Consider the following 27,209-nt stretch of genomic DNA (forward strand, 5'->3'; position numbering starts at 1 on the left):
TTAGGACCCTTCAGTGGCAGAGGCACAAACCAGGCAGACAGGAGCACACGGCCCCTGGGTGCAGGATTACCGGGGCTTTGCTGGAGGATGGGGCAGAGCAGGGAATTGCAGCTCCCTGCCCATCACAGCCAGGCAGAAAGGGCCTGAGGAAGGGGCTGTGCATATGGAGAGGGGCAGCAGCTGAGCCCCATCTGGAGATCCCTGGGGATGTGCCAGAGAGGGGTGGGAAAAGCAGAGGATGAGCTGCAGTGTCCAAAGCAGGAGCAATAAAGGGATGCAGCTCGGGGAGGGAGAAGGTGCCTGGCATGTGGGTCTGGTTAAATAGAAGGAATAGGGGAGACAGAAAAGATGGATTCTCCTCAGACTCACACCCAGTGTCTGCAGGAACAGCTGGCTTTGCTGACCCTCTCTGATGCCACCATGGGGCAGCAGTTAGTGAAACCCTGTGGGTTTATTGAGGCATTAGGGATCCTGCAGAAACACCAAACCCAATTCCCTGTCCTGTCCTCATGGCCTCCAGTCTACCCACAGGCTGTGGCAGACCACAAAACAAAGAGATCTGTACTTCCAGTGGAAACCCTCACTCAGGAGCTCACAGACTGGAATAAGTTAAAATCACAGTTTCATTCCTAAATGGTAGGAATAAATTGCTGCCCTTCTAGACAATTTTTTCCATTACCTACCCAAAATAAAGCATATAGATAAATAATGAGATCTTACAGTACCTATCAGACTAGCTATAATAAGCATTTGAGCAGGATGAAATACTGTCTTATTAGGAGAGCTGGAGGTGTGAAGTTTGCCACCAGCTCCAAAGGGCAGAGATGCTCATACGACAACTGTCTCTTAATATTCATTAGCAAACTGATGGCTAATATAAGAAAACCCTTCACATTATCACTAATCCATCAATGGTGCTCGTGGGGCTCCTATCACCATAACACCCAAGCACCTCCAGCATCCCTCAGCAGATTATTATCCGTGGAGAACCCAAATAATTCTCACCTGAGCCTCTGAGCAAGTGATAGGGAGGTTTGAAGGAGGGGGGAAATCCTTCTTTTCCATGCTGGACAAAGAGTCTTGATGAGGTCTGAGGGCTTGGTGAGCTTCAATCCCGCAGAATGGGGTTGTTCCAGGGAAGGGTTATCTGTGCTCATGGTGCAACACCAACAGCCAGGCCATGTTGGGACAGAGAGGTCTGAGAAAACCTGCATTAAAATGAAATTAGGAGAATGTAACTCTTCAGATTTTTCCCAGTTGTCCTATTTGGTCTTGGGATGAGCTGGGGATGAGGATGTTTTGGTCTTGAGATGGCCACTGGTCACTGCCTCATGGAAACCCCAAAGAAGCCAAAGCAGAAGTGGAGGAGTGACGGCATCAACCCCGTGCGCCAGGAATGGGGCCAGAGGCTGAAACCTTGGCTGGGGTTTTGGGAGCTCTGGGCTCACCAGGTGGGGTTTGTCTAGGCTGGTAGAAACCCTGCTGGGTCCACAGTGATTTCTGCAGCAAACCAGAAAGGTCAGGACATGGAAAGTGGGATTCAGACAGGGCCAAGCCCTCCAAGCACACCACAAGCACATGTGACACTCCACCTTTTAATTTAAGAACTAGGAAATGCTGTTGTGCTGCAGCAGACATGAACCAAGCCCTCTAAAAAATAACTCCAACCTCTGCCTGACTCACAGAGTACATCTTTTCCCCAACTTCATCCCTGGTACCCAAGGGAGCAGCATGGGGTCCCCAGGGGAGACCAGAGGAAAGCTTCCCTCTCTTGCCTTGCCCCAGGAGAGCTCAGTGAAACTTCCTTTTCTCTCTCCAACCCTTTGAACTATGCTCCTGAGTAGAGACAAAGGAAAAAAAGAGGGACAAATTAATTCCAGGCAGTTGAGTGTGTTCCCTGCTCTAGCTTAGTTTGGAGTAGGTACACATAATAATAACGTTTTAATAATAATTTAATTTATAATACGCCCCCCTGCCAAGGCACTCAAGGCACTACACAAACAATTAAAATATGATTATAATAAATAAACAGCAATAATTAAAACATCATAAACCAGACAATATTAGAGACAAGCCAAATGCTAAAAAGCAAAACAAAGCAGCATCTTTGGAGGAGGGGGATCCTTGCACAATTCATCTTCCAAATCTCCTGTTGATGTTAGATTGAAATTCTCCTGTGAAGCTGTTTCTGCATCTGCAAAGATTTTGGCAGTGTCACTGTCATTAAAAAAAATGAATTTTTATACTACCATAAATTAACTAGAGTTTTGCAAAGCTGTAATAACACAACATTCACTTTCATTTGAACAAATTCAGAACTCTGTTTGCTCAGGAAACTCAGTTTATGGTGCCGAACTTGTGTTGACTGCCCTGGGTTTGGGAAAAGCACACACTCGTACAGTTTGTGGTTCGTAAAACATGCCTCATTATAGAAGCCAGAACGTGTTAAAGATTTAAAACCAAACCCCAGAACTGAATGGCAGACCAGCCTCCTCCTGGCTGTCAGCTCCTCAGAGCCAATGGGATCAGCTCGTCCCAGTTTACACAACTGGAACCAAAAGACCTAAACTAACAAAAGAAGCAATCTCCCTCCAAAACAAATGAAATTCCAGCTCGTGCCAGGCGAGAGCCGTGCACTGAACTCTAATGATTAAAGGAGACAGGCTCTGTCGAGGCAGAGGTGGAACTGAAACACAGCCAGGCGGTCCCTCCTCTGAAAAAAGCTGGCACCAGCCCTGAGACAATTACATCCAGGATCCGTTCACTCCAGTGCCTCAGCTGATCTCAGTGCTTGTGGCAGCGCATGAAGGGAAAATCCTTCTCACAAACCCAAACCACACAGGGATTTCTCCATACTAGGGGAAAAAAAAAAACCCACACCAACCCAAACAAAACAAAACCAAATGCGTTAGGAAGATGAAGCTGGTGGGTTTTATCCAGCACGGAAAACCAGGAGGATGTTTTCCATCTCGTTCCTCTGAGGTTTTGCTCTCGTGTGTTTTACTTTGAGCTTCAGATCCAAGAATCTTAAAAATCAAGGGGATGGCAAATGGCACCACGTGGTTCTCTCACACAAAGCTGTCTTTGGGGCTGGGTTTGTTCAAAAAGAGCCTTCAAAAGGGCTCATGAGCGTTAGTGCATGATGCCACAACTCTGGAGGCAGGTAAGGGGCCTGCAGTGGAGAAGCCATTACAGATTTTGGGCACAGACAGATTCCTTTCATTTGTTTCTGTAATCTCCTATCAGGACCCTCTAAAAAATGAAATTAACCATGAACTCCTAGTTCCCTGCATAGCCTCCTCCAGGAATGGCCCCAAAATTTGCTACAAGACTGTGCTGTAAAGGGACCTTTTCTTGTCTGCAGGAAAAAAGGTGCTTTCCAAGAGAGGCCCAGATTACCAGGGTTAGGGTTGATTGTTTCTTTCCTCTGTTGAATGCAACCTCCTTCCCTTACAGGCCTCATTAAGGCTCTACTGCCTTTCATAGAAATGGTCCTTCCTGGGTGCTCGCCTTTTGAAAAGGAATTTTCAAGGGAGCCTCATCACAAGCTCATGTTCTGGCATCTCCCTGTATCTGGGCAGCAAGGACCATTCATCAGTCAGTATTCCCACAGTTTTCCCAAATCCTTCACTGTTCATAGAAGTTATTCAGCAAAATTTCAAATTTCCACTGCATGGAGGTAACTGGAAATTCATGGCTCTTCATTCACCTTTTTCTCCAGTAGACAAACAGCATTTGGACTCCAATTCCACAAAAACAGTTTCTATTTTCTGTAGAGATGGAGTGCACTGAAACATAGAGAAGCTCATCCAAATTCTCTGCTCTTCCTCATGCTGGGCCACATTTCAGCTGAAAGATTCAGATTCTGGGATGAACCACAGAAAATTTGCATTCTGTTTTCTTCACCGTTATCCTCCAAGTGTCCTGTGTGACCTTGAACAGGTGAATCAGACACAAACTGTCAAAAATGTCAGATTGGGATTCAAAGAGCCAAGCATCTCACACCTTGAAGGATGTGGATTAGAGGTCTGCGCCTCAGTTTCCCTATGTGCTTTCCTGCCTTCCAGGACAGATTTGACATCAATATATCAGTAGTTTTTCTATTCAACAGCCTCATTCACTCAGTTATCAGTATTTTTAATTCAGATTTGGTCAATCATGAGATGATGATTCTGCCCATGTCAGCATTTCACCATAGCAAAAGAACCTGACTAGAGGATCTCCCTGGATTGACACTCAGGGTCTTCTTTCCAGATCTCACTCAGGGCTCTGATTCATTTGGAAAGGCTCCCCAGATCCCCCAAGACTGGGGTAGCTCCAGCCCAGGGGTTTGAGAGTCACTGGAAACTGCTTCAGAAGAGCACTCGCTGACACTTGAGAGCAGAAATGAGAAGACAGAGGTGGCAGAATTTATTTTATGACAAATCCTAAAAGGAAATTATGCAAAGTAATAAAATAAAGAATTATAAATGAGGACAAGAAATGGGTGAAATATAGAATAAATTATGGGAAAGCAGGAAGGTATGGGGGAAGAATTGAAGGCAGAAGTGCTGAGTTAAAGAATAATTATTAGAAACAGAACTCAGAACTCAGCTTGTATAAATGTATAAACTGAAGGGAAGAGGGCATTTGGGTTGGGGATGGGTACCAAAGGAAGCTGCACATTTTTGTGCATTAGCAAAGCACCTCCCTGTTAGCTGTGCCTGGGGGATGCATGGGGTGACAGCACTATTCACTATTTGGGTGCAAACCCCTACATTTGGGGACAAGGTTGCTGCTGCTTTGACCTACAGTGAAAATAAGCCAAACCTCAGGAATAAAAGCAGTGGATGGTCAGTGCTCAGGTGTTTGCATCCTGCAGGAGGTGAGGGGTGGGCAGGACCATCCTTCTGAGCAGCCTCCCCAGCATCATCCCTGCTGTCAGTAGTGCCTTGTTCCCCTGTGAGCAGCCTCCCCAGCATCCTCCATCCTGGCAGCATCACCTTGTTCCCCTGTGAGCAGCCTCCCCAGCCCCACAGCGCCCACTGGGGATGGCTCTGGGGGGGATGCTCAGCACAAACCCCCCGGCAGAGCTCACCCAGTGACAGCAGCAGGGGCACAGGACCAGCCAGGCTGCCCCTGCGTTTGTCGGGGGAATCCTTTGGAGAGCTGCGAGCCCCAGGTGCGGGGTGGGGGCGAGGGAAGCCCCTGCCCCGGCCAGGGACTGTGCCTGGGTGCAGCCGATGGCAGGAGGAGCCGGTCCCAGCCCCACGGCCCCAGCTGTCACTCCGAGCGATGAATTACATGCTATAAGAAGGTGTTGACAGGAGCAGCTGGACATCAGGGAGTGATGAAAAGGGAACAAAATTCATTCCGAGTTCAGACAGACTGGCTCGTTAGGGACAGCAGAGGCGGCAGAGGCCACAGCAGCACTGCTCCATCTCCTGGACATCCATCGAACCGGCTCCTGAGGAACCCGGAGACCCCCGGAGCCCCCGCTCCCATCCCGTGTCACAGCCTGGGGACACCCGAGTGTGTCCCCTCTGTCCCCTCCTCGCCCAGCCCGGCCTGAGGTGTCCCCAAACACAGCACGGGATTCAATTTGGGTGTCTTCAAAAGGAAGCTAATAATCAAAGACTTTTTTGTGCCTCTCGTTTGAGGCTGTAATTTGTGTAAACTCTATGAAGAGGGATGGGGGAGGCGGGACGGGAACATTTGGCATCAAAACAATTATCTCCATTTTAATGCAAACTAAACGACGTGCTGAAGGGGAATTGTTTCGTACATATGTACAGCAAGTGAACATTAAACCACACGGCTAATGATTAACTGGCTCGGCACTACCCTTGCTGCGAAATGCAAGGGTGTCCCCTTACATTTAATGCGCGGAGAATTCTGAGGACACGGAGGTCCCGTATGAGATTATTCCTAAAGCTGTGAAAATAACAAAGAGATTTTTTTTTCCCTAAGTCAAGCTACTTCTTGGCATTGAGAGAAGTTGGCAGAGAGAAAAAAGTGTCAGTGCTTCTCCCACCCCCTTTCCTCCCTCTCCCTCTCTTCCTCCCGCTCTCCTCCCTTTCCTGACTTCCACTTCTTTCTGCCGCTGGAGAAAAAGAATAGCAAATTCAGAGAAAATTTCATTGACGTTATTCAAAGAGTTTTTCATGGATTATTTACACAAGTGCTGTTCAAACAGCCTTTGTCTGAACATCCCTTGAAATCTGCACCCAATCCTTTCAGATTCAAAGCAATAGCTCAGGGGAGACAAAGGGGAGCGGCTGACATGGGTTTCCTCTGCGAGTGAATGAGAGGTCTGGCTAAACACAGAGGGCTTTGGGATCACAAGCTTCCTTTCAGCCTGGAAAATAAACACTGGTCTGAGGCCGGGCAGCTGTACCTCCGAGCAGCCTGCCCCATCCACTGCTATGGAAAGAATGGGGCACACACCTGGCTGCCCCTCTGGGCAATGCACCCCTGTCCTGTGCCCTGTGCTGTGCCCTGTGCTGCCCTGCTGCAGTGCCCAAGCCCTGGGGACCCTGTCTGCACGATGGGGACAGGGAGACCAGCGCCCTGAGCCCCCCAAACCCAGCTGGGAAGCTCCCAGTGGCCTCCTGCCTGCCATCATGTCAGAGCTAAATGTGCTCCTGCAAAAGCCATGAGTATAAACAAATCTACTCTTAAACAGAGAAAAGAAAGAGGGATGGTGGAAGGGAAAGGAGGGTGAATGAAGGCAGGCAAAACCACTACAGAAATATTACAAGGTGCCACCCATGTTCAACACCCACTCACAGCCCTCTCTCCATCCCAAAGCTTCTGCACAGCACTCCCTTCCCCTCTGGCAGAGGAGCAGCACTCACCTCCCTCTGACCTGGGAAACCAGGCACCACAGGCTCATGAAATGCTTGAAATGCCCATAACAGGGTCAATTAAAATCAAGGGAGTAAGTGAAATATGTAAGAAGGGGCAAGTTCTGCCTTAAATTACCCCCACAGCCATGAGCAGCTGCGAGGCGGGGAAGGAGCACGGCCCTGCTCCTGCCACCCCTGCTCATCCTCTCTGCACAAAAACACAGCACTAGCTACCTCCTCTGCAGATCTTCACAACTTTTGGCAGTCACCTTTTTTAGATTAAAACACATAGTTTGATCAGTCCAAGTGCTCTCTGCACCCCTTGCTTGTTCTTGTTCTTATTCCCTGCATTCTTCCTCCCAGTTCCTGTTTGCCTGTTTCTGCTTTCCTAGCTCATCCACCAGCCCAGTACCAAACATCAAAATAATCAACTTTTCTGCTGTGTTTTGCTTTCTTTGCTACATTGCTAAAGATTTGCTGGAAGATTTTTGGATTTCACTGGCAGGTGCTCATCTGCTGGAACTGGCTGCTGTCATCCTCCTACTGCCTGTCAAAATAAATCCTTTTCCTTCTCCACCTGTTTCTCCTTTCTTTCAGATATTCTCGTTCCTCCCTTCTGGCTTTCCCACCACCACCATAAACCAAATCTTTTCCTTCCCTGACTTATTCCCTTCCTTTCTCATCTGCATCTGTGTTGTGGATGTCTCACAGAAGATGTGAACAGAAACACACAACTCGAGTGCAAACTCTGAGAACAAAGTCCCGTCCCCAAATGCCCCAAAGGTCTCAAGCTCCATCTCAGCTCTACCACTGGAGGCAGCAGAAACTGGTGGAAAAAACCCTGTTTTGAGTAATGAACTTTGTTGGTTCATGGAGTCCTGGTGCAGGCACACAGAGATGCTCTCCGAACCACCACCGTCAATAATAAAAATTACTACTACTACTACTACTATTACTATTATTACTATTATTATTATTATTATTATTATTATTATTAACCTAGTCTGGATGTAGTTACCCATAAAAATGCTGAACCTCCTTTTGAACTCTGTTCAGCTTTCAGCATCACACCCTCGCAGGGCAGTGATTTTCAGCCTACCTGGGTGCTCATGAAGATGTGATCATATTTTTCAGCATCTCTGAACTGATCTGGCTTTCCAGTCACCAGGACATGGAGGAAGAAGAGCTCCCTGCACGGTTAATTATCCTTTTGAGTCCCACACAATCCTTGAGTCTTGTTGAATTACCACTTTTAACTTTCCCAGAGTTATGCTGCTTGTGAGTCACCTTTAGTGCTGAAAAAGTAGCCTCTCCTAGCAAGAAGATTAAAATCCTATTACTTGTTATTCATGTGTTATTTAATGATATTTTTTTCCATTATGTATTTATTTATTTTTAAGTTACTTGCTTTGAATCTCGAGTTGGTGTTTTTAATATTAAGTCTACTTTCCAGTTTGTTTTTCTAATTGGAATAAAATAAACATGGAATGGAATTTTCTAGTGGTTATTTTTATATTTATCAAAGGAATGACAAAAACAAACCTCAACAACTGATGACCAAACCCAAAAGCCAGTAAATGCAGATGCACAAGATAAGAGCAACAAGGCAATAAAAAGCCCTAAAACTCCAATGTGTCCCTCCTAGAGGCCCATTGCTTCTCTGGTAATGATTTGGCATCCAGGTGGTACTCATATAAACTCTGGCTTGAGGGAAATCTCCTCTCCACCCACAGGTATCTCTCCATCCATGGAGAAGGTGGGATGAATGCCTGTTCAACCAGTTTTTGAGGATGACAAACTCCATTTTGGGAGAGGAAATATCTTTTTGATGACTGGATGGCTGTGAAGACGAAATGCCACAATCTCATCCAAGAGAGAGCTCACATAGTTGAGGAGATTCCTCTAAAAAAATCTTTGCAGGGCCTGGAAGGAAACCTGAGAGAAATGGGTTTTGTTGGTGAGATGAGGAGCCAAATGGAATATGGATGAAAGGGAAATAAAGATGGAAGGAGAAGAGAGGAAATAAGGAGAAGGAAAATCAGTCACTGAGATGGGTACCCATAAAGGTGGATCCAAGCAGAGCCAGGGAAGTGGAAGGGGGTCAAATGGGAGATCAGAAAGGAAACAGCTGCAGAAAAGAGAAGACGTGGCCAGGAAAGGAAGGAAGAGAATGACAAGGAGAGACCAGCAGGAGAGATGAACAGGGTGGAAGAGGCTTGGAGAGACAAAGGAAACAAGAATAGGAGAGAGGGGAGGAACCAAACTGTCCTCAGAATGAGGTGCAGCACCCCTCCTGCATCTCTTGGATGCTTTTAATGGGCGCCTGGAAGAATCTTCATTTATCAGGAATTCAATTAAGTGGAATGGTCGTTATTAATTTTATAGGAATTATTTGTACAGGAAAGCCTGGAGCGAGGCAAAGCCTCCCGGAGCCATTTCTCCTGTCAACACCCTGGGTCAGGTAGGCACTGGCAGCACAGACTCACCAGTTGAGATATTAATGAGATGCCTCTAGGTGCAAATGATAGTTTAATAGGTGTTAGTTACCAGGATTGCCCCTCGCCTGCACACGCCAGCACGCACAGCTCCTGACGAGCCTGCCTCCTTGTTAGAATAAGTAATTAGGATGTAGGAACACTCACTTTGACACTTTAATAAAGTGTCAGCCGTCATCAATTTAGTATTTAATAAAAATAAAATTAAATATTTACTGCATTTTTTAAAATAACGTTGTATTTAAAATATGTATTCCTCAAATTTGGAGGTTTTGAAATGAGTTCCTGGTAGGATGCTGGTCCTAAAAAATAAGGTTCATGATTTCCTCTTGGGTTTTGCTTGCCATATGGAAGAGGGACATTTTTATGGACAAGAAAATCCAGCAGCACTTGCAGAGAAGTGTTCTTATATGGGAGAAGAGAATGATGGAGATTCCTCCTCCATCTTCTGAACCTCCCTGTGCTGCCTGGAGACTAAGGATGAACAGAGCAGGCCCAGCCCAGACTGCCACTGCTGATGGCAGGCACTCACTGCCAAGGAGGCAGGGAAAACACAACTTTGCTCCTATTCCATTGGTACAACAGTCCTCCAAACCAGGTGTTGGAAAGAAAACAGAAGAAAATGCTGAAAATGAAGGCATGCTTTAAGCCTATTTCAGCCCAGGCATCAAATGGATTTTCTAGGGGGAAGTGAGTGGATGTCTCTTACCTCTGGGTTGGTTTGGTTGCATTCCCATTTTCTGGAGCCTCAGCTGTCACACCTGGATCCTCAACCATTCCATGATTCCAGGCCCTTCATGACACCTCAATGAGGGTGACACACTTGGGCAGTGATTTGCTTGCTTTCTCCTCCTCTGATCCTAATGATGACCCAAATTAAAAACCATCTCTGTTAGGGACTCAGCAAACCCTTTGCCACCAGCGATATCTGTCCCCCAGCAGGAGATGAGGCCACTCTGCTGCCCCAAACACCAACAGTGACATTCACTGAGAAGTTTGTCTGGTAGAAGTGAAGCCATCAGGGAGCAGCTTGGGGCTGAATCTCATTTTGTGCTCCACCAAAGGCTTCCTGGGAAGCCTCAAATAGGAACACCCAGACCCTCTAAGAAAACTGTAGCTGCAAACAAGTCCTGACTGGAAGCCCTCACTCCCCACGAGCAAAATGAGACCCACAACACCCCCATCCTGTAGGAGCCAGCCAAAACGTGACTCCTTGCAGAGCCTACAAGGTGTTGCTCAGATGCAGAAGCAAAGGGAGCTCTGAAGACCCCAGGTGTGGTGGCAGAGCAGGGCAGGAGGTCTGAGGGTCCCACCAGCCTGGGCAGGTGATGGGGATGCTCAGCCCTGGCCCCACCAGGGAGAGGTGTTACCTTGGAGAGGAACTCCATGGCCAAACAGCTCAGCAGCTGCCCAGAGTCATTCACAAACCAACACCACGTCACTTGTCACCGAGGAAAGCACCCGGCTCTGAATGGGTGATGCTGGCAGCCTCGCATCAATGTTTTCACAGGCAAATTCGTGCACTGACCTCCTCGCGAAACACGCAGCAAATGCCTGGAGTCTGGTTTACATCTGCCGTGGGATCCTGTTACATTCAGAACAACCCCTGTCAACGCTGAATCTGTAACAATCAATAAAGAGAGAGAGTTTGTTTGTTCGTGTTTTGTTGGTTTGGGTTTTTTATGTTTTCTCGTTCCTAATTGTGTTATTTTGCTACTCCAAGTTTTGCAAGTTTTGCAATTGGCTCCCTCCTCCCCTTCTTGTTTTCTTTTAGGACAAGCTGTCATCTTTTCACATCTTTTCACCAGGCCACTGCAAATGTAAAACTGTAAATTGCAGGACTGTGCAAATAGCACTAATAGCATTTGCATAAAAATTGGTTGCAAAGAGCAATTAGCACTTCATTAATAATCAATGAAGGGCCAATTTACACATTGCCCAAAAGCAAATTGTAAATTCAATTTTGTCTATAACTGAGCATTTGGTGCTGGGCTACTGTACAATGGTGCCAGGAGAGACCAGCACAGCACATTTAGAGTCAAATCTGTGAGCTCAGGTTTCCAGTGATCCCCACCATGGCTCTTTCAGAGGCCAAGCCAAAACCCCCTTCCCAATGGAAGGGAACTCCAGGAGGTTCAGAGGAAACACACAAATGTCTCCATGCTGCCAGTCCTGCTCAGATACATCCCTAGTGCCAGGAACATGGGTACTGCTTGTATGGAAGCCTTGTCCTGCCCAAACAGACCTTGCAGGGATGCTGAGGGAAAGGAGAGGTGCACAAAGAACAGCAGAGAGGTGTCATCACTTCTGTGCTGAGACCTGATCATCCTCCCACTGCAGTATCTGCTACTGCTCTACGACTGACAGCAGAACTCCTTTTCTCTAGGTCTGACATAATCCTTGAGGGTGAAGGGTTCCTACAAAGCCAATCCATCCACTGTTCCCTTTGTGGCCTTTCTGGGACACCCCAGATTTGTGTGTCAGAAAGACCAAACAGCCCCTGCTTTGTCACTTTGATTTCAGTGTCACAGAAGGGCTCCTGGTCCTGATTTGGCCATGAGGTGATGCATCCCCCAGCCCCTTCCTTGTCATGAATGGTGGCATCCAATAAACCGAGGCAGCTTAACCACAGCAACAACTTTCCCAGCCCCAAATTCTTTGCTATCTCATCCTCCACTTAAAAGGCACAGCCAGCTCCATTTCGTGAGCAGAGCCTGACTCTAAACCACTTGACATCTGAAGTTTTCTTATCACATTTAGCATGGATCTCATGAATCTGGTAAAAAGCTAGACGATCATTTAGCAGGGGTTGGTCGCTTTATCTATTTTCCATAATAATTTGAATATTATTACAATGGCACCTTTCATCTGGGGATATACATGCACTTTACATATGTTACATTAATTTCACCGATGAGCTGGGGAAGCACTCCTTATCCCTATTGTGCACATGAGGAAATGGAAGCACAGAGATGATATACTGCTTGCCCAGTATCACACAGGAAGTTTCTGACAGAGCCAGGAATAGAAATCACATCTCCCATGTCTTATGCAGAAGAATATCTTAAAGTCCCTGCCCAGTAACTGAGCCCTTAATCCAGGCTAAGACACCCACACAGGACCCACTTTGCTGAGAGCAGCACAGACACCCAGAAATGGCAGTGCCTTGCTCTGGGAGAGACTTGACTGATCCAAAATTTCCCCCACCACGAAGGCTGGAAGTGCCCTTTGCAAGGAGCAGCTCTGGGGGCTCAAAGGGAGAGAGGCTGCCTCTGAGAGTGGTTTCCATCTGAAGTGGATGTTATTAGTTGGTGTAAGCAGATGCTCGATGTGGGATGCTCAGGACTTCTCAGTTTTCACCCAGCAACGTCCCTGCTCCCTTTTTCCTGCCTGTTCAATCCACCTTTACCAAGAGATTGAATTTACAATGGACTTGAACACATTTAAATCCATTTATTGCAAAATTACTTTTCAATAATTACATCATTGTGCTGACTGTGTTGCATAATGAAATTAGCATGAGAGATATTAGAAAGAATATAAAATTATAAGACATATTGAAATACCTCTTTCCCCGTCTGCCTTTGCACAACCCATAGCTTAACTGGAAAACGAGCACTGCTCCTGGATGGGATTTAAATGCATCAAGTGTAATTTTATAAAGTTTTTTATATAAATTAATTATAATGGTTATTGCTGCTTTACATTATTAGACTGAAATTTGCCTCCACTTCAGTGCATTAAAAGAAAGCTGGATCCATTTTGCTTTTCAATACCCTGAATTTTCTCATGGCATTGAATCATCCTGCCCACCCTGACACCATCAGCACCTCTGAGATTAAAAGCTTTGGGCTCGTGTGGGACTGGCACTGCCCACCCTGGGTCCCAAACGCACAACCAGAGCCCTGGGAGCAGGCACTGGGGTTCTCACAGAGATCTTTGCCTGGAATGGGACATTGCACCCCTTTGAATCCTGATTTTTCTGCTCAATCTCTGAGCAATAATAGGGATGGCTCAGGCTGGTTTTAGCAATCCCACCTCAACTGTGCATCTGAAAATAATTGGAGGCAATAAATCCATTGCCAAACCCATGCCATGGCACAGGTGAAGTGTCTCAGGGCAAGCACAGCCCATTTAGCTGACCACGGGCTGTTGGGTGTGTGTGGGAGCATCTCCAGAAGAGCTGGGGCCATCCTCAGGAAAAGCTCCTTTGAAAAAAGAGTTTGGACTCTTTAGACAGAGAGTTTGGGTAGTGATTCCTTTGCCATAGCTCCACATTCACATGTTGTTTTCCTCATCTAATTCTGGGCCATGCCTGCCAAACCAGCCCAGGAGAGGAGGCAGTGAGCTATGGGGTGGTTAACAAACCACTGGCCACGCTGGACAAACCACGGCCATGCAAAGCACAATGAAGACACAGTGATATGCTTTTACTGCCTCTTAATCCTCAATAGAAGTCTACTAATATTCAATTTGTGACATTATTTGCACATTGAATTAATCCAGAAACTAAAGGGCTAATGAGTTATGGAAAGTAGCACACGGTTTAATTGCAACAACAAGGGCCTGCCGGCCTCCCTCCAGTCAGGAATGCCTGGGTAAAAATAAAATTCTGCATGCACTGGTACACACCAGATGGGCAGGGAACAGCAAACTAAACAATGTGAACTAGCTGAATGACTATTCTTTTAAGAGCCCTAAGTTTTCCTTTTGTTTTCAGGCACGCTCCTCATGAAACAACAGTCATTGAGCGTAACGCAAAAAAGTCCGGATGAACAAAGGAAATGAAACTGACCATGAAAATAATCATAGGATCATTTGGGTTGGAAAACAAGCACAGAGTTCAGCTGTTAACCCAGCAATTCCAGCTCCATGACTAAACCAAAACCCTGAGTGTCACAGTTTCCTTACAGAAAAACACAAGGTCTTTAAGGGATATGTTCAAAACAAGAGAAGTCAGTTGAAGAACATATAGAATGAGAAGGGCAGCAGATCTTTCCAGCACATGATGCCACCAGCCCTTGGCAAAAGCTGCTGCTTTATTCAGTGTGCTCAACCCTCTGCACAAGCCTTACCCTGCAGCAGGACCACAGCCTTGGTCCACACCCAGATGAGTAAGAATTAGGACTCAAAAGTCAAACTGCAAAGCAGAAACAATCATAAAACTTTCCCTCTCCTCAAGCCCTCTTTTCAACCTGCTCTGCAGGAAAGGTCTCCCCACTGTTTCACACCTTTCTGGAACACCTGAATTTCTCAGAATGGGCCCAGCTTCCAGCCAGCAACACAGCACAGTCACAGTCTATGATACATCTGATTTCGGGTCAAATAATCAGAAGGAGGAGACTGCAATCAGCAATGGAGCTGATGGGAAGCATGAGGAGGAAAAAGAACAGGCTCACTGCCTGGTTGGTCGCCATTTCAGATGATTTAAAGCTCTTCCCAAAGCTTTTTACTGTGAAGAAAAGCCAGGAAAAGCATCTTCTGCATGGTATGTAGAAACTGTCTCTTCCTCAAATCCTCATGTGGCAGAAACTCAAACGTTTCTGTTATGCTCATGGTATGGAAAGTTGGCTTTCTCTAAGGTCTCCTCCAAATCTGGTCTAACAAACACATAAAACAGCAAACCCAGACAAAATGCCTGAGCTTTGTTAATGGTCAACCCAAGCCAGTAGTTCCTGCATTTGTTCCCATCCTTTCCATCCTGCTGCTGCTTTCCCCAGCTGCTGGAACAAAAGCAAGATGGAGCTGCCAGCAAAGAGGGCTGGAGACCCTCATCTCAGATAGAGCCAGGAGCTCAGGAGTTTGCACCATTTAATAGAAAAAGTGAATAAATCTAAACAGCACTTAATTTATTGATGAAGTAAGAAAGACTGTTTAATGTGGAAAACATAAGCAAGATCAATAGCAGGGAGCACAAATAACTGAGGCTATTGACACTTAAGTATTTTAAGCCTAATTGCAGGCATATGCACTTTCTAAGGGTATCTCACCTTCTAATAGCACCCTTGAGATTATGGGGTTAATTGATGCAGCTGTTTACTCCTGGCTCACGTGGTCCAGATTGGGATTCCCTGGAGGATGCTATTAAACTAAAGTGTTTAATGAAGTGCTAAAGAGTGGAGTTTCTAATATTCTCTTCTCTTGAATGAAATTGAATAGGAATTGGAACCAACTTCTCCTCCCCAGGTGGGAACTGCAGCTCAGCATTGGAGTAAATCACCCTGTGCTCCTCACAGGGAGCTTTGTGGTGCAGGGGAGGAAGACCAGACCTGCTCAGGTCCAATTTTAGACCAACAATGTGGGGATACTTGTGGGTCTTTTTCCTCCCTAGTGACAGATGGAAGAGACCTAAAGACATGCTCCAACATGTCCCTGCTGTTGGACAAGGAGTCTGAGGAAGCCAATGCCACTCCTGTGGCTTTTCAGTGTGATCCTGGGCTTCTCTCTTTTGGGATGGAACCAAATTCCAAAGGATTTGGTGTCCATTTGGGAAGGAGAACAGATAACAGCACCCATGATGACACTGGCCTGGATATTTCAGTTCAATGGCAGCAGGACAAAGCAAGACTGCCAGAAAAGAGGCTCTTTAACCAGTCTCTATTTGTAACTTGCCCCAGGCTGGTTTGGTACCTTTGAGGACCAGGTCTATGCCTGCATACCGTGTGTTTCCCAGGCGGACATCCCTGGTCAAAGGGCTCGGCCTCCCTGTGCCCATCCCACAGTGCACAGTACAGGGCTCAGCTGCCTCTGTCCCTGTAATGGGAATGTCTTGGCTCTTCACCTCCATCCACCACCAGCAGCTCCTCCCAGGTGAGCCCTGCAAAGCAAAGCAGGTAATGAAGGAGATTTCACCGCTGCAACCCTTTCCCATCACCCAGACCCTGCCTGGAGGGGCCTTGAGGCCTCCTCTGCCAGGGCCCACCCTCAGCTCCCCCTGAGCAAGGCTGGTAATTGCTGTGAGGCAGAAATTGCCTTCTCCATTTGGCTTTTCCAGCCTGAAGGGGCACACAGACATTGGGCCTGATAAGGACAGGGAGTGAGGGGCAGGGGGCTGCTCTGCCTGGCTCAGCCCATTGACCTCAGAGCCTTGGAGCTCCTCCCAAGGAATCAGGTGCCATGCACAGACCCTTTAAAATCATCCTCTCCCTTCACAGCAGCCTTTCTACTGCAACTCGAGATTTCCTTCTCTTTTAAAATCAATTAGTTTGAAGCAGTTTTACAAAAGCCTTTCTGCAGCACAGCTATTCCCAGTGAAAATGCTCCTTCTATTGCCTCCATCCACATTTCACCTCCCTTGGGAGGGTCACAGAGATGGTGAGAAGCAAACATCATGTTTGTAGCCCAGATAATGTTACCAACTCCACTGAAAATGCTTCCAGGAACAAGCATGCTGACTGGAGTGTGCAGAATGTGGCTGCGAGTGTGGTGGGTTAGCTGGGCTGGTGTTCTCAATGTGTTTGCCCACAGATTCCAGAGGGAACCATCAGGAGTTGTGGCAGGTAACCAAGGAAAGCTGGTTTGCTGTCAGTCAGCACAGATTCTGAGTGTTTGGAGAGGTCTGCACATGCATTGTGAAAAGCTGGGGGTTCTGTGGACCCAAAAAACCTGAAATCATGGGTGAAGTGGGTTTGGGGCTGTTTCTATCCCATGAAGGAATGTGTCAGAAGGAATGTGGAACAGAAAGAGGCTATGAATTCTGGGTTGGATGGGGGTAATCTGCAGGAGAAAACCATAATCCACCTCAGAACAAATCTGAGTCTGCTTCCTCCTCCCCTTATGTCCAGGACCTCGTGGTTTTGAGACAATGTGCCTGGAGCTGGAGAAAGGGAGAATTTCCTAAGGCAGCATGCTAAGGCCATAGCCACACCAGCAGCTCCTGGGAAAGTCTCCATGTGACTTCCTCCCAATCCAGCAAGCCACAACTGCCCTTCCAAACCCACAGGACATTTCTCTTCTGCGACACCCACTGTGAGGGCAGGCTTAAGCTAAGCTGGTTTATTTCACAAATGCTGCCAGGCCAGCATATCACCAAACAGTAAGGCTTTGCTATGTGCAAACTCATTAAACCACTGTAATTTAATTGCTTGCAATTGTCCATCCATCCTCTGAACCCTGCCCTCCCTGCAGCACAGGGCACAGAGGATCTCCCATCCCTGCAGCCTCCCCTGCCCTTGGCAGAGCAGGACTTGTGGTGGCAGAAGGGACAACACACAGTCCCCAGCATTGGGAGAGCAAAGTCATTTGTGGTGCAGAAGAGAAATGAAAACAGCCAAAAGGCTGCAACAGAAAACCAGGCAGAGAGGAAAATTAACTAAGAAATATGCAGTCTTGATGTCGATTCACTAAAGAATATTTATTGTCCTCTCACACATCTTGCTTGCTCTCCTAACAAATATAATATTTTTGAAAGAAAGTCTCTTTTTACCACTGCTGTCTCTCTCGTGCCCTTTCTCTGTCTCACCAGCTCTGTCTCTGTCTCTCTGATACCAACTCTGACAAACCGTGCGATTCTGATGGAAAATTCATTAGTCGTCCCTTTTTTTTTTTCTTCCCCATTTTCCCAGTCAGCTTCGCGCCTGATCTGTCAGCCTCTTCCATCCTGATTATCTGGAGACGCCAATTTCAAAGAGACATCTTAATAGTGATGTCAACGAATTAATTAGATGTGTTAATGAGCTAAAAGCAACCCAAATTAAATTAATGCAGTAATAAGCACAGACAGCAAAATTAGCTCCAATTTCTGTAAATGATTCTGAACTGTACACAACATCTCATCCTGCTAGAACATTACCATCCCCCAAAGCTAATCAAGAACTCCAGTGCAATTAACTGCTTAATTACAAAACACACACACAGCTCATAGATCCAGCAGCAGGAGGGGTGCGCTGGGCTGGGAGCGAGCGGGGGAAATTCTCTGCAACAAACCCTGCACGTCAGCCCTTCCACAGAGGCTCTGTCCCCACCAAAAACACCCCCCAGGCCCCTCAGAGAGGGGGATCAGACAGAGGGCACACACAGGGTCAGGAAGGTGGCCAGGTGAGCTCCTCAGGAGCATCCCCTGTGCTGGATGCCACCATGGGAGCCCCAGTGTGGCCAGGGATGTTCTCCGGGCCAGGGGCAGAGTTGTGCCCACAGCCCCACCTTGGTTATTGTGTTTATCAGGCTGGGGGCTGCGTGGAAAAGCCTAATTGTCCAGCTCTGCTCAGCTCCCCCTGGGATGAGAGAGGAGCCACTAATAGCTTTGCAGAGCTGCTCAGGTATCTGATTAGCTCTAATTGCAGCTGGAAGACAGAGGGAAGGAGTAGGATAGCGCTGTGGACAGAGGGAAGGGGAAGAGGATGGTGGAAATGGGGAGGAAGGAAGGGCTGGGGGGGAATGGATGGAAATCCCTGGAGGCACACAGGAAGGAGAGAGAATGGAGAGGCCAACAGAGAAATTATGGATGCAGACAACAAAAAGAAGGACAAACCAGACAAACAAAGAACTGAAGGCAGAAACAAAGGGAAGGAAGGCAAGACAAAGAGGGCTGCATGCTGCCAGGCCCTGTGGAGCAGCCAGGGCAGGAGACTTGGTGGATACAAGAGTGGGTCTTGGACAGGCCCCATCCTGGCCCTGCAGAGCTGGGATGTGCTGGAGATACAGCTGCCTCATCATGGGACGACACAACCAATTTGGAGGTTGTGAAATCATTAGTCCACCCCGCAAATGAGGAATATCTACAATCAAGATGAGGGCTGAGATTCACTGTGACAAACATCTCTGTGTTTCCCCCCCCCCCCCTTTTTTTTCCCTCCACCTTTTATTGCAATTAGTTCAGTCTGTTAATAAGCAAAGGATATTTTTACTTAATTTCAGTTCCAGTTAATTGATTCAAAAGCGAAACCCAGCAACTGAGTTAATTGATCCATGTGTCTTGTGCTGCAGCGGCGAGGAGCTCTCCGGGCAGCTGCCACGGCTGGGGCTCAGAGCAGCACGGCAAGGATGGCAAGGATGGCAGAGATGGCAGGGATGGCAGGCACGGAAGCAGCAGAGCCCCTGCCCTGAGCGTGGGGGCCAAGCACCACCCCAGCAGCTGTGCCACTCACCCCTTGGTGCAGAAGGAGCTGCAGGAGGGTGGCCTGTGCACGCCTGCCATGGGAGTGTGCCAGCCCCGTGTGTGTGCTGCAGCACAAGTGCTGGTGCCAGGGAGCTCAGTGAGCAGGATGCCCTGGCTGGCTCCATCCACAGGGATGTCCAGCCTGGCACATTGTCTCTGATGGGCACAGCAGGAGATGGTGTTTTGGAAAATGTGCTGCCCCTGCTGCTTTCCACTTCCATTGTGCTCCCTGATATTGTATTTGCAGGGAGACCCCGACGAAGGAAGGAATGGTGAGGAGGACTGCAGCTTATCAAAAGGCTAATTAATTACTTTATTATGCTATATTATTCTATACTATATTGTATATTACTTTATATATAATACTATATTATTATACTATATTACATATTTATATATATGTAACATATTATATATCATTTTATATATACTTACATATAATATTATAGTATATCTATAGTATATATATAATACTATAGTATAACTATAGTATATATAATTTATATATACTTATATATAATACCATAGTATATATATAGTATATATAATTTTATATATACTTTATATATAATACTATATTAATATACTATATTACAGATTACTTTATATATAATACTGTATTACTATTATTTTATTATACTATATTATTCTATACTATATTACATTACATCTAAACTGAATCTGCCAAGCACTTAACCCTGCACACACTGCACAGAATATCGTGACTGACACCTGACAATCCCAACACACACACACACTTGGTCCTGACAGGCCAAGGAAACAAAACACCGTCACTTTGGGTAAACAATCTCCATGTTGCATTCTACTACAGGCACAGCAAATTATAAGAATTGTTTTTCCTTTCTCTGAGGTTCAGAGAATGTGAAACCCAGAAATATTCTTGGGGAGAACTGTGCCTTGCTTTTCTCTGTGCAGAGAAATGTGGTGACACCCTGAGCTGCTTTGGCAGAGATGCTGGAGGGTGCATGCTTGGCCAGGGATTTTAGCTGCTACTTATAAAGCTGTTTCCATGAGTTTGTCTAATCCCCTTTTCCTCCTGTGGCAGTAAGTTCCCAAAGTTCACTACCTGCCGTGTCCAGAAGAGCTCTTTTATCTATCTCAAACCTAATCTCTCACTGTTTTCAATTGAGTGCCTCTTGTTCTTGTATTTACAGGATTTGGTGAAGAACCATTCTGTGTCCAGATTATCCACTGCCTTCAGGATTTCCTAAATCTAAGCCAAATCTCCCTTCAGCCTTTTCCACCTCTGCCTGGCAGTCAGCACCATCCCTTACCTGCCTTGTGTCTTGTCACAAGGGCCTGATCCATCTTTTCTCTGCAAAACTGGATCTCCATCCCCATGAGTTCAACACAAGAGTCTCCTGTCCCTGTGCTGCTGCTGTTCAGGGTGCTCACAACCATGAGCAGCCAACACTAAGCACCATTTTCAATCACAGAATCAAAGAATAATTTGGGTGAGAAAGGACCTTTAAGATCACCAAGCCCAACCATTAATTTAGCACTGCCAAGGTCACCACTAAACCATGTCCCCAAGTGCCACATCTACAGGTTTTCAATACCTCCAGGGATGGTGACTCCAACACTGCTCCAGACAGCCTTGTTCCAGTGCTTGACAACTCTTTGGTGATGAATTTTTTCATAACATCCAATCTAAACCTCCCCTGGTTCAACTTGAAGCCTTTTTTTTTCATCCTGTTGCTTGTTACTTGGGAGAAGAGACCAAACCCCCTCCTGGCTACAGCCTCCTCTCAGTGAGTTGTAGGGAGTGAGAAGGTTCCCCCTCATCCTCCTTTTCTCCAGGCTGAGCTACAGCTCCCTCAGCCACTCCTGATCAGGGTTGTGCTCCAGACCCTTCTCAATCTCTGTTATCCTTTTCTGGACTTGATTCAGCCCCTCAATGTCTTTTTTGTGTTGGTGGGCCCTGAACTGAACCCAGGATTTGAGGGGCAGCCTCGCCAGTGCCCAGCACAGGGAGATGATCACCATCCTCATTCTGCTGGCCACATTATTGCTGATACAAGCCAGATGTCATTGGCCTTTTTGGCCACCTGGGCACATCTGGTTGGGGTTCGGGCAATGTTCACCATCATCCCCAGGCCCTTTTCCACTGAGCAGCTTTCCAGCCACTCTGCCCCAATTCAGTATTGCACAGTCAGTCCTGCTGCTGCTTTTGGGATTTTTGGTTTCATGGCTGCAGGCAGAGCCAGCCTCCACCCTGACCCCACAGTCCTGCACAGCCAGGACCTTGCAGTTGAGGTTTGAACAGGCTGAGCAGGCTGTGGGTCACACCTGAATTTATCAGCTGGGTTAGAATCCAGTGCCAATCCAGTTCACAGCTCTGCAAGTTGTTTCCTTTAGCAACAGCTCCCCTTCCTGAAATACCTGTTGATACAGGTCTCCTGAGCTTCCTACAGGCTGCTGCTGTTCCTCTTGCCTATTCCTCCTGATAGCTCCTCAAGTCAATTCTCAACCACCTAATCATTTCCAAGGGAAAGACAAAGCTCCTGGGGCAGATAAACCAGAACTGTCAAACACTTGAAGAGCACAAGCCATAAATTGCATCTCTCGGTAATGGGCACAGTGCAAACAAGAACACCCAGGCTACAAAACCAGGTTTGAAACAAGACATAAATTGTGCCAGAGACAAACAAAAAGCCTTTGGGCTTCCTCTGCACCATCCTGGGAACCTGGCAGGATCAGGCCATATTCAGCAGGCAGCTCAGCATCTCCTGAGGTATGTAATGGCCATCTCATGCACAGATGCTCCACATCTACTCATTTTCAGTAAACAAAACTTTCCTGGCAGCTTCATGGCTTCAGAAAAGAGTCAAAATGCAAAACAACCCATCTCAAAGGCTACAGCAGAGGTTTTCTAAACTTGGCTTGCTTGAGGCACAGAGAGACACGGTGAGTGCATGGTACAAACCCACAGCAGAGTGTGCTTGAGGCTGCTCTGCTCCTGAGCTGTGCAGGGGCCCCTCCAGCTCACTCCACTCCTGCTCTGTGGCACTGGGAGACCCTGAACTGAGCCACCATGAAACAGGGACCCTCTGTTCTCCTCATGTCTCTGCCTTCACATCCATCTCCCCTCCAATGCAATGGTGGGATGAGCCATCCGCACCATGCTTGGGCACAGCCGTGAGTTCAGATCTCTGAGAAAAACTAACAAGTTGTTGTGTTCCCTGCTGATGAGTAGGAATGAATTTGGAATTAAAATCTGCATCATTGAGCATACTGACTATTTTGTGCCTGGCCACTTTTTTCTTACTCTTATGTAGGAGTTACATTTTTAGGACAAATAATGCATTTTCAAAGGGACGTTAAGGATGTCATTGCAGCTTCTGAGGGCTGCATGCCATGGCATTGAGGACTAGAGGCAGAGAGACAGACAAATTCCTTGGTCTCTGCATCTGCAGTGTAGCTAAGGACTTTTCTAATGAAAGAGGGTCATAAAAAATAAGATTTTTCACAAAGTGCATGCTTAAACATTCTGCAGTAGGGCCTAATAGCAAGCGCTCTGTGCTGGGAGTTCAGTGTGGTGCAGTTTCCCCTCTTCCCAATTTTTAAAATAGGATATTGCAATGCACTACCCATGAGGAAAAATCAATAGATGAAAGGCTGGGCAAGGAGCTGAGGCTTTTTCTTTTTGAGTGTGATTGGCTGTGAGAGCCCCCAGCATCTCTGAGGAATGAGGTGCAGGTCCCAGCCTTTCAGCCAGAATTTGAAATAAGGGCAATCCTTCCCTTGTCAGAACCAGCAGGGACAGTTTGCTTTTAGTGCTCATTGGGAAAAGTTGAAGGGAAAGGGAGCTCTTAAATAATGCTGCAAATTACCCTCACTTTAAAATGCTAGTCCTTGATTTGTCAGCCTATTTTTGAATAATTTACAGTGGATTTGGCAGGTTGCTGTGATATACAGTGTAATATGCATGTGGAACTCTTTCAAAGCAGAAGTTAATACTTTCCAGGAGAAAAAGGAAATAATTGTGTCAAAACAAGCCCTAACCACTGAGGTTTACCTGTTTCCTAATACACAGGAGTTTGCAAACATGACTGCCATTAAAGCAAACGAGACACACACATATGAGTCTGTCTGCCTTGAGAAGAAAATATTCTTCACAAGTGCCTTTCTTGGTGTTGGATGATCAATCCACCATCTGCCTTTATTTATTCATGATTTCTCAGACTACTACAACAATATTGACATTAAATACAGCTTTGGCTTATTAATTTTTTTCATTCATATGTATTTTAAGTCAATTTTATTGACTTCCCCTTGGCTTGCTCTTTTAGCTGTTTGCTTGTTTTCCTGGCCTGCTACTTTGTGCCTACCCTTACATCCATTTCCAATATTTTCTTTCCAGCTCCTTCCTTCTCTTCCAGGTAGCCACCAGAGAGTAATTTTCTGTTCCAGGTGCTGTGGATGAGCTGAATTCAGACCTGTTGACCAGACTGAATATTTCCCCAGCTTTGGGGCAGATTTGGGGCAGTCCTGCTTATCCCAGGATCACTGAGCCTCCAGCAAGGATCTCTCAGACCCTGTAGCTGTTCCAAAGTGATGGCAGCAGGACACCCACATCCCAAACAAACTATCATTCTCCCCCACACTGGGCATATGCAGATATGTCATTATTCTCAGCAGTATTTGTGAAACTCAGGACAGGCTGTTGTTAATTATATTTGTCCCCTTTCCTTCTCATTGCCCCAGGATCCAAGGCCTGGCTAGGCCTGCACATTTGATAGCCAGCCCTGATTTTGACCTGTCCCTTCTCTTCCTCATCTTCACTCCTTCACTGCTTCATCCCAGTTTCAAGAGACAACTAAGTCACAAAAGGCTCCCAGCCAAGGACCAAGTCTCCTTTCAGTGATTTCACGAAAGACTTTGTCTATAATAATTTTCAAGTTTTGGATCTTGCTCTTAAGATGTCATCCTTATGGAAGCGGACAAATCTCATTCTACCCCAGCAATTCACAGCCCTACACCCTCCAAAAGCTCCATGTCCACTTTAGGGAGTATTGTTTCCTGGAAAGTGTTTTTCCTGCCTCTCCAATAATCTTCCTTTTCCCTGCCTCTCCAGTAATCTTCCTTTTCCCTCTGTTTCTGCAGATTTATCTTGCCCGTCCCTCACGGGTCCTTACTTGTTCCTCTTTGTGCTCTGCTCTCTGATCACTGCTTCCCCTCTTGTCAAATTCTGCAGTTGTGGAGTAACAACCTGTCACATTCATAACCTCTTTGCACCAAAAATGTTCTTTGATCTGTGCAAACTACATTTGATGCTGAAATCCTTGATATTAATATCTTTTGTTTGTGTGTCAGTGTTCTCTAGAATCTAATTAAGCAATGTTTTGAGAGCATTGTATATGTTTGAACAATTTGGCAGAGCAGACAATATGAGCTATTGACCTGCAAGGATAAATTGTGCTTGCAGATTCTAGGAATTCACATGTGCACGCTTCTTGATGCTGTTTCTCCTGAAATATGTGCGTTCAGAACGAGGCCTTGCTTTGTAATAATATCTGCAAGGCTTAATCAACTATCTGCTCATGCTCTTTACTGTAATTGCACTGGCAGTTACAGCAGGGCACTACAGAGGTAGGTTTAAGCTACCAACACACCCAATATTAAAATAAAATAAAGAACAAGTTCTACCCAAGCACTAATAACAGAGATTATTCAATCAATATCCTCTCCTTATGAATGAATAGGCTAAATTGCCTTGGAATGATGTAAAGATTGACAAGGCAGGGGTCAGCCTGAGAGAGCTACTTACCCTGATTTGACTGGAGTGATTTGAAAGGTGGCACTGAATGGCAGCAGGGTCAGGTGCCAAGCAGGTCCTCAGAGGGGCACAGTGGCTCTGGGGGATGCTCAGGACCTGGCAGCAAACACAGCACACCTCTGCTGGATTGGAGCTGGAGAGGGGCTTTAAAAGAGGGAGGGAGGGAAAAAGAGAGCAGCAAATTGTAGTAATGAGAATTGGAGAGATGATTCAGCTGGGTGAGGTGGGTGAGGTACTGTGCCCACACTCACTGCTGGCCCTGCTCACTGGGACAGGTCTGGTGGCTTAGGGCAAGAAAATTGGGGAAAATTGGGCCATTCTGAGCTTACCCCACCTTGACACCTGCTCAGATGTAGCTACCAGGTAAGAGCAGCTCCCAGTCCTGCCTTTGGGGCCAGGCTTCCCCATCCCCATATTTGCTGTTCAGTGGAGGGTGCAGTACCAATACAGGGGCCTTATCTCATTGCTTAGATCTCTTTAGGGAACTGAAATCAAGGACTTCAGGATATCAGTGATACCCACCAGGTAGGGCTGGAACACTGAGGAATGGCTCCACAGGACTCCACAATACTGGCCTGGAAGTGAGTTAGGGTCAGCCTGGGAGGCAGGCACATTTTGAGTGGTGGGGCTAACTCACCCTAAACCAGCTGCCCAATGCTGTCTGTGCTCCTGGAGCAGCAAGCTCAGACCTCAGGCTGTGTGAAATAAGGAGCACTCTCACACTGGGGAGGTTTGATGGAAAAACAGGCAGGGGTTTATTACCAACCTCACCATCCCTCACCTCTGTCCTGCTGGTGCTGAACTCCAGAGTCCCCAGGGCTAAATTCATGCTCCAGACCAGGGCCACCAGCTGACCGAGCCACACTCTTGGGCAGCCCTGTCCCTCCTGCCAAAACCATCATCTCCCCACAGCTGATTCCTCAGCTGGGCACTGGCACAGCCCTGAGGCTGCCACAGAAGCTGCAGGGACAAAAACATTCCCTGATGAGAATCTGAGCTTTCCTAACACTGACCTCGTTTGCTGGGGGGTTTTGCCTCCCTTTTCCTGTGAGCAGATAACATCCCAGGGCTGTGCACAAATATCCCTGCTTTGCACGGTGCTTTGGGCATGGAGCCTTCTCCACGGTGAGACTTTGCTCGTGGTTCTGCATGGGGAGAAACTTCCCTGGAGTGCAGGGCTTTCCCACATTCGGGCATCCCAGAAACCCTCCAGAAAAAGGCTGGGCTCCTCCAGAAACAGCACAGTGCCATCTATTGGCTTCCTCACCCTAACATGGATCAGAACCCTTAAAAAGTCCTGGGAAATCTGAGAAAAGTGGGGGGGAAAAAAGCTATGTGCACCCTGGCTTTCCCCAAGTTTCTGCCTTTCGTTCCCACTAACTCCTGCAGGCAGGCATGGTAGGTCTGGCAGTGGGAATATTTTGTTTTTCCATCTGATGCCTGGCGTTGTGTGTGAGCTGCCCTCTGGGCCCTGCTCCCCCAGCCTTATGGGGCAGTGACAGCTCAGTCCCCTGGGGGATGATTGTCCTCCTGATAATTCACTGCCACCACCACCAGGCTCCTCCAGCACAACTTCCAGAGCTCTTTTCCAGGTGGAAATGGGGAATTTATCAGGGATGCTGCATGACCCTGCTGGCAGTGCTGAGGTCCAGAAAGCCTGGACAAAGGGACAGCACAGACAATCTGTGTCTGGGGCTCATGTACCTGCATGGTAAATCCTAAAAATCTGACTTTGACACAGCAAACTGAGCAGAAATGGCCATTTCCTGAAAAGGCTTCAGTCCAGCATGCTCCTGGGTGTAGGAATGAGAGCTGTCCCCTGTCCCTGGGCTGGCTTACTGTGTTTTACATGGGAGCACCTGCACTGAGGTGGTGGCTGGATTTATCACTGTGCTCACACATCAGCTTCAGAGCTCGAGGATGATTCAGGTTGAATGACTGTGAACAAATGAAGATTATATTACCACTGTACAGGATTAAGGAATCACTGC

At 46.9% G+C, this 27,209-nt stretch overlaps 1 long non-coding RNA gene across 1 annotated transcript; it reads right to left on the reverse strand.

The window, feature by feature from the left end:
* Positions 1-10,062: 10,062 nt before the first annotated feature.
* On the reverse strand, positions 10,063-26,543 carry LOC135454232 (uncharacterized). The gene is made up of 5 exons (XR_010442044.1): positions 26,000-26,543; positions 25,210-25,362; positions 15,982-16,139; positions 10,851-10,943; positions 10,063-10,182 (listed from the first exon to the last, which is right to left on the reverse strand). It is a non-coding gene; the product is annotated as an uncharacterized LOC135454232 (long non-coding RNA).
* Positions 26,544-27,209: the final 666 nt, after the last annotated feature.

Source organism: Zonotrichia leucophrys, chromosome 14 (genome assembly GCF_028769735.1).
Source record: "Zonotrichia leucophrys gambelii isolate GWCS_2022_RI chromosome 14, RI_Zleu_2.0, whole genome shotgun sequence".
Classification (NCBI taxonomy): domain Eukaryota; kingdom Metazoa; phylum Chordata; class Aves; order Passeriformes; family Passerellidae; genus Zonotrichia; species Zonotrichia leucophrys.